Source organism: Rhamphochromis longiceps, linkage group LG3, assembly GCF_057381845.1.
Source record: "Rhamphochromis longiceps isolate RC_006_pf linkage group LG3, R_longiceps_female_GT1.1, whole genome shotgun sequence".
Classification (NCBI taxonomy): domain Eukaryota; kingdom Metazoa; phylum Chordata; class Actinopteri; order Cichliformes; family Cichlidae; genus Rhamphochromis; species Rhamphochromis longiceps.
In genome coordinates this window covers 67,437,244-67,443,772 of record NC_140559.1, presented here as the reverse complement: position 1 = coordinate 67,443,772, position 6,529 = coordinate 67,437,244, and the positions used below count along the sequence as shown (strand labels likewise).

The window sequence follows — 6,529 nt, the reverse complement described above, 5'->3', positions numbered from 1 at the left end:
ATGACAACTCAAATAAATCAATGAGAGGGAAACGGGAAGATTAGTCATCAGGCAAGGTTTACTGTTCATTTACCATGCCTTGATAACAGTAAGCTTAACAAAAGAAAAATGTTGGCGACGAGAAAAGGTGTTCTGTCAAAACATCCTACCGTAGCGTAAATTTATAGTCTTGTCTATCAATCCGTGCTAACTTATCAGAATATGCTACCTTACGTGGTTAATGGCTCTGTCGTATAGGTAGCATGTTCAGATGGTCCAATCACACTATTAAAACATGCTTCCTGCTTGGATTTATATAGGTAGCATGTTCAGATGACCCAATCACACTATTAAAACATGTTTCCTGCTGGGATTTATATAGGTAGCATGTTCAGATGACCCAATCACACTATTAAAACATGCTTCCTGCTGGGATTTATATAGGTAGCATGTTCAGATGGTCCAATCACACTATTAAAACATGTTTCCTGCTTGGATTTATTTAGGTAGCATGTTCAGCATGTTCAGTGTGCTGTTTCGACCTTCCCCGTGGTGCTTACAATTACCCATGGCTGTAATGCAGGTTCATTCAATCTTTGGGAGTGCAGTACCTGGAACATACAAGGACAAGGTTGATGTAAAGACAATAAATTCAATGAGACAGGGAGGACACAAATTGGCGTTAAGTAATAATTTGCCCGATTATCAATGTGTTAGTTTGCATCTACTTTACAATTATGGGCACATGATATGATAACGATATTTTAGCAGTTCAATGATAAATGTATAACATTAATTAAGGTGGGGGGTGGACAATGGCTATTACACTCAATGCACTCCAGCTGACTTACCTTGGTATGAATGACGACGTACTCACAGTTTGGCGGCTTGAAAATAGCCAAATTTTGCACTTGTAAATTGGATGTGCGCCTCCAGTGACTTGTAGTTATGAAACTGGTTCCCAGTGTAAGCGCTTACTCCACAAACAAGATACGTGAAGATATCAGGGTAGGACAGTGGCGGTAAGTCGTCTGGGTCTTTACTCCACTGCCGTATTTCATATGGGTCCAGATTTGCAATGCACTCTAATTTTTTCAAGTGCTGCTGCTTCGCCTCTGGACGCAATCGGTCTCTATACCGTCCGTTTTCTTTTGAGCTGCTTTTAAACATGTTTCTTGTCGTCGTCGTTCCAACACAGTGCGTTTGTTTTGATTTGTGGACCCGGAAAATGGCGCAATACATTGCGGCGTGAACCAGGTGTAGGACTGAACTCTCCCACACACATCACATCACTATAAGACTGGACTCTCACACACATCACATCACTATAAGACTGGACTCTCACACACATCACATCACATCACTATAAGACTGGACTCTCACACACATCACATCACTATAAGACTGAACTCTCACACACATCACATCACTATAAGACTGGACTCTCACACACACCACATCACCACACACACCACATCACTATAAGACTGGACTCTCACACACATCACATCACCACACACTCTGGTTTTTCTTCATGTACACTTCCTTATAATCTCTTTCTGCTATTTGCACATTTTTACTGTAAATTTCTAAGTTAAATCTGTACATTTTGTAATAACCTGTAAATTGTAAATACTGTAAAACCACTGTCATTTAATGGTCGGGCATTGCACAGCTACAAGCATTTCACCTCATGTCATACTGGGTATGGTTGTGTGTGTGACAAATAAAATTTGAATTTGAATTTGAAAGTTTTTCCAGGTGAGTTTGATCCAGGAGGGTCTGAAGCCAGAGTCAGACAGAGACTGTGCAGAGACTGTAGAAGGACAGAGCAGCAGCAGAGCAGTCCAGATACACTGATGATCCTCTGTCAGATCCAGAGGGACACACAGGGATGATGCTGGACTCTACATTGTGTCTGACAGTGGAGCTGTTCTCAGAGCAGTTCACTCTGCAGCACTGACAGTCATCTGCACTTCTTCTCATTCCTCTGTCAGTCACTGCTGGATGAAGCTCTCCTCTCCACCTCCCAGTAACATGGCCCAGTCAGAGCGTCTCTACACACAAGCTGCTGCTGCTTCAACCTCTCTGGATCATCAGGACACAGCTCCTCCTCTCTCAGCACACACACCGTCCTGTTTACCATGACCTCCACCTGCAGAGAGAAGAAGGAAGAGCAGAGGAGATAAACGAGTGTTTCCAGAGACTCCTCATCAGCTGTCAGTCAGTGATGCAGCACATCCAGTATAAAGAGCAGCAGGGACTTCAGTGCTGGGACTGTACTAGGACTCATTGTTGCTTCACTTTTTCTAATCTTTGGATTTTTATTGAAGTTGATGAAAATGTTTTTCCCTCCTAGTTTGAGTTTGGACTTTCATTCATTAGAAGAACCTTGGTGTGTCCACTCTGAGCTCTGTAGGAACCCCAACAACAAGCCCAACAATCCAGATGGACGGTTCCAGCTGTTAACTGGAGGAATTCCATCCAAACATCTGCTCTCACTAAATTCTTCCTCACCTACAGACTGTGTTCTTCACTGCTTTAAACTTGGAAATGAATGCAGTCATTGGTCTGCGTGCTGCTTTGTTCAGAGAGCTGATTGGCTGTTGACAGTGTTTGATCAGAGCGTGTCAGCCGTTACCATGGTGACCATAAAGGTCAGAAACAGGAAGTGTTTGTGTCCAATCCTGAAGCCTGTCACCATTCTCCTCTCACAGCTTCACTGAGAAGCTGCAGCTTTACAGGAAACACTGGATCTTTGTTTCATACTGACTGTGTTTAGTACAATACTGCTGACAGCACCACCCACTCACTCCATCACTCTACTGACCCCAGAGTCTCCAGTCTGTAGTTTGGACTCTGCTGAAGATCAGACAGCTGCTTCACATCTGGATCCTTCAGGTTGTTTCCGTACAGGTCCAGCTCTTTCAGATGGGAGGGGTTGGACTTCAGCGCTGCTGCCAGATAATCACAGCTGATCTTTGACAAACCACAGCCCTTCAATCTGTATAAAGAATGAAAGATGTAAGTTTATTAGACAAAGTGTGAGCTTGAAATCATTCAGTGTTTCATCATCTGTTCAGAGCTGAAGAAGGTTCAGAATGTAGAAGTTTAGAAAATGGAAACTCCAAACAGCTGAAGCCAACAGGAAGCAGCTTCAAACAGGAAACTGTGCAGAGTTTCAGACTATATGTCCTGATGCAGCCAGTTGGATTTTGGAGATTTGAATCTCTGTTCTGTGACTAAGTCCTTGAATCATTTCTTCCAGTTGGTCCAACAAGACAGACTAAGTGTTGGACATGTGTTGTGGCTCCATTAGGGGAGCTTCTAAATGTGATGTGATGGCCCCTCTGGGTCTGTCAGGTCACAGCACTGAAGAGAGCTCAAACTGGGCACACAGTTGTTCCAGTCTGGACCAAAGACTCTATACTGGGACTGAGGGACTGCTTTGACTGCACCCACTGGGACTTTTTAAAGGCTCATGTTCTCACTTAGATCATCAATTTCTACTTACATTTCTTTCTGGGAAAAATGGGGATTACTTTGGAAACAGGAAGTATTTTCCCCAATAAGCAGCCCTGGATTAGTAAATCACTCCAACATGTTCTCAGGCAGAAGAAGCTGTCTTGTTATGAGGGAGAGAAGAAAAAGATTGAGGCACAGAAACTTGTTGAAAGAGAGATAAAGCAGCTAAAATCAGGTGTAAAAGTAAAGCAGAGGATGAGCTGAATAAAGGACACTCAAGGCTGGCTTGGAAAGGAATGAAGTCCATGGTGGGGATGCAGAACAAGGAGCAAAGATGAATGTGATGCTGAATCAGCAGAAGACTTGGACTCATTTGATTCCAGCTTTGATATCATTGATTTCAATGAAGAGCTTTGTGATTGTAGCAAAGGGCTGGTAGCTCTGAGAGTCCCACTGATGAGGTGTTTGTGTGGAAATCTCTTAGTGGGACCAAAGAGAGAAAAAGCCCTGGTCCTGATGCTGTGGGAGGGAAATGATTGAAGTGTGCTGTGAGGAACTGACTGGGAGATTTTCACACATTTTCCAGTCCTCCTTGGAACAACAGGAAGTTCCCAGCATATGGAAACAAAGGTTAAGTGTCCTATGGCACTCAGTGATGATGGTGCTGTGGCCCCACCACCTCCACCTCTTTGTAAAGGAACTAACTGTCATCTGAAGCTTCAAATGGGACTAAGACTTCCTCCACTAGGTGGCAGTGTCTGATGAGAAAGTGTTAGTGGAGCTGGCCTGGAGTCAGAAACAGGAAGATGCAGGATTTGGGCTGAAATGGGGAAAAGTGGTTCGCACTAGTGCCTTAAAGCAAGAAGGTTGTAGGTTGAAGCTTGTTGGCCTTTCTGTGGAGGTTGGATGTTCTCCCACAGTCCAATGAAATGCTGCTTAGGTTCATTGGTGCTTCTAAATTGGCTGTAGGTGTGGATGTGAGAGAGTGCTTCTCTGTCTCCCTCTGTTGGCCCTGTGATGGACTGCTCACCTGTGCAGGTGGACCACGCCTCTTGCCCTATGACAGCTAGGGCACAGGCTGCAGCCCTGTGAGCCTAAGCTGAATAAACAGTTAGCAAAAATGATCCATAGATGGCCTGAAATCCCCCAGTTAGCAGTTTGGTAGATAGCTATGACATGCTAATCCCATCCAGCAGCTGTATTCTACCTGTAAGCTGATCCCTGCTGAGCCAAAGCACTTTTTCATATACAAATTACAACCTTTAATAGAAACCTATTGGTCAGCATCTTATTAGCCTGCTGTTAGCTTCATTCCACAGAAAACTGAGAGAAACTAACAGAGTTGATAAAGAATAAAGAGAAATGTGCTGATTTAAAGCCTTTGAAGTGCTTCAGATGATCTCTGTCCACTTCTGTCCACTCATTCATTCATGTAAGCTTTCTAATGCAGCTTTGATCTTCACAGTCTGCTTCATGAAACTCATTCTAACCCTGAATGTCAGAGTGTTCCTCCTTCTCTTTCCCATCATTCATGCTGGCAGTGGAGGAGATTTGGATGTTGGACTGTGTTTTGGATGATGTGTGTATGTTTGTGTTGGACTGCTGTCTGTAAAGCAAACGCACATTTTGCTTTGGATTTCAGTGTCAGACAGACTTTAAGGTGGAATGAAGAGTTGGAGAGTTTCACAGTGAATTATCCAGTGGAGGATTTTTCTTCTTCTTTGAAGGATTGAAATGTGAACATTGTTCTGCTGCAGTCAATGGACTAAACCAGAGAAGAAGAAAACAGACTTTACCATGAAGATCCTCAGTGTGGATCAGTATAATATCAGCCTGATGTCTGCAGTTTAGTGTCAGCACAACTTTCACATCATATTCATCTCAGCACAACTAAAACATGCTCACTGACCCCAGAGTTTCAAGTCCACATCCTGGACTCTCCAGGAAACCACACAGATGCTTCACTCCTGAATCCTGCAGCTTGTTGTTCCTGCTCAGGTCCAGCTGTCTCAGATGGGAGGGGTTGGACTTCAGTGCTGCTGCCAGATAATCACAGCTGATCTCTGACAAACCACAGTCCCACAATCTGTATAAAGAATGAAAGATGTAAGTTTATTAGACAAAGTGTGAGCTTGAAATCATTCAGTGTTTCATCATCTGTTCAGAGCTGAAGAAGGTTCAGAATGTAGAAGTTTAGAAAATGGAAACTCCAAACAGCTGAAGCCAACAGGAAGCAGCTTCAAACAAACACAACAAGAGAAAAAACTCTGAATGTTTCAAATTAAAGTCGTACATTTATCATAAAAACAGGACAAAGACTTGAAAAAGTCGTGTTTTTCCTTCCAGGAACCACAAGGCTTCACTTTTAAAGGTGAAGTGTGAAAGAAATGGACATATTTGAAGTCCAACACCTTTTTCCAGTCACATTATTAAAGCAGACAAACTACAAGCTCCTTTTCATTCCAACAAGTCATCTTCTGACCTGGACTAACAACACTGGTCTCTATGTGCAGCTGGCTGTGAGACCAGTGCTCAGGGAGCGTCTACAAAGTGCAACACTGACAGAACATCACACACTCATTTGCTTCCAGCACTTTCACACAAACATCTACTGTCATTATTGTCACCAAACTCTGTGGATCCTTTATTGCAAATTCAAATGGGATCAAATGGTCAGACAAAAGAGGGTTATGAGGAAATATGATGAAATGTTGTGTATTAGCAGCAAGTTATTGAATCATTTTCCTCAGAAACCAAACAAAATGATTGACAAACATGTTTTTACAAACTCAGTGTTGGACTTGGATCAGCAGGATAAGCTGATGTTTAAAGGCATTTGAGTCTCGCTGTATGAGAGTCCAGTTATTACTCAATATTTATGGATGATGTTCTTTCAGTGTTGCACTTTGTAGACGCTCCCTGAGCCTCACAGCCAGCTGCACATGGACCAGCTGACATTACCCAGCATTAGAGGCGGGTGTAAAAAAATGGATTTTCCTATTTAAATGGTTTTAATTTGAATAAAGCGATGTTGATTCATTCAATCCTGAATCGATTTTTAATATAAATGTATTTTGCCAGAATC

General features: G+C 42.8%; 1 long non-coding RNA gene across 1 annotated transcript; it reads right to left on the bottom strand.

Annotated features, from left to right (window-relative positions):
- LOC146676491 (uncharacterized) lies at positions 1-2,122 on the bottom strand. Its single transcript, XR_014910567.1, has 3 exons — positions 1,500-2,122; positions 831-1,312; positions 1-590 (listed from the first exon to the last, which is right to left on the bottom strand). It is a non-coding gene; the product is annotated as an uncharacterized LOC146676491 (long non-coding RNA).
- Positions 2,123-6,529: the final 4,407 nt, after the last annotated feature.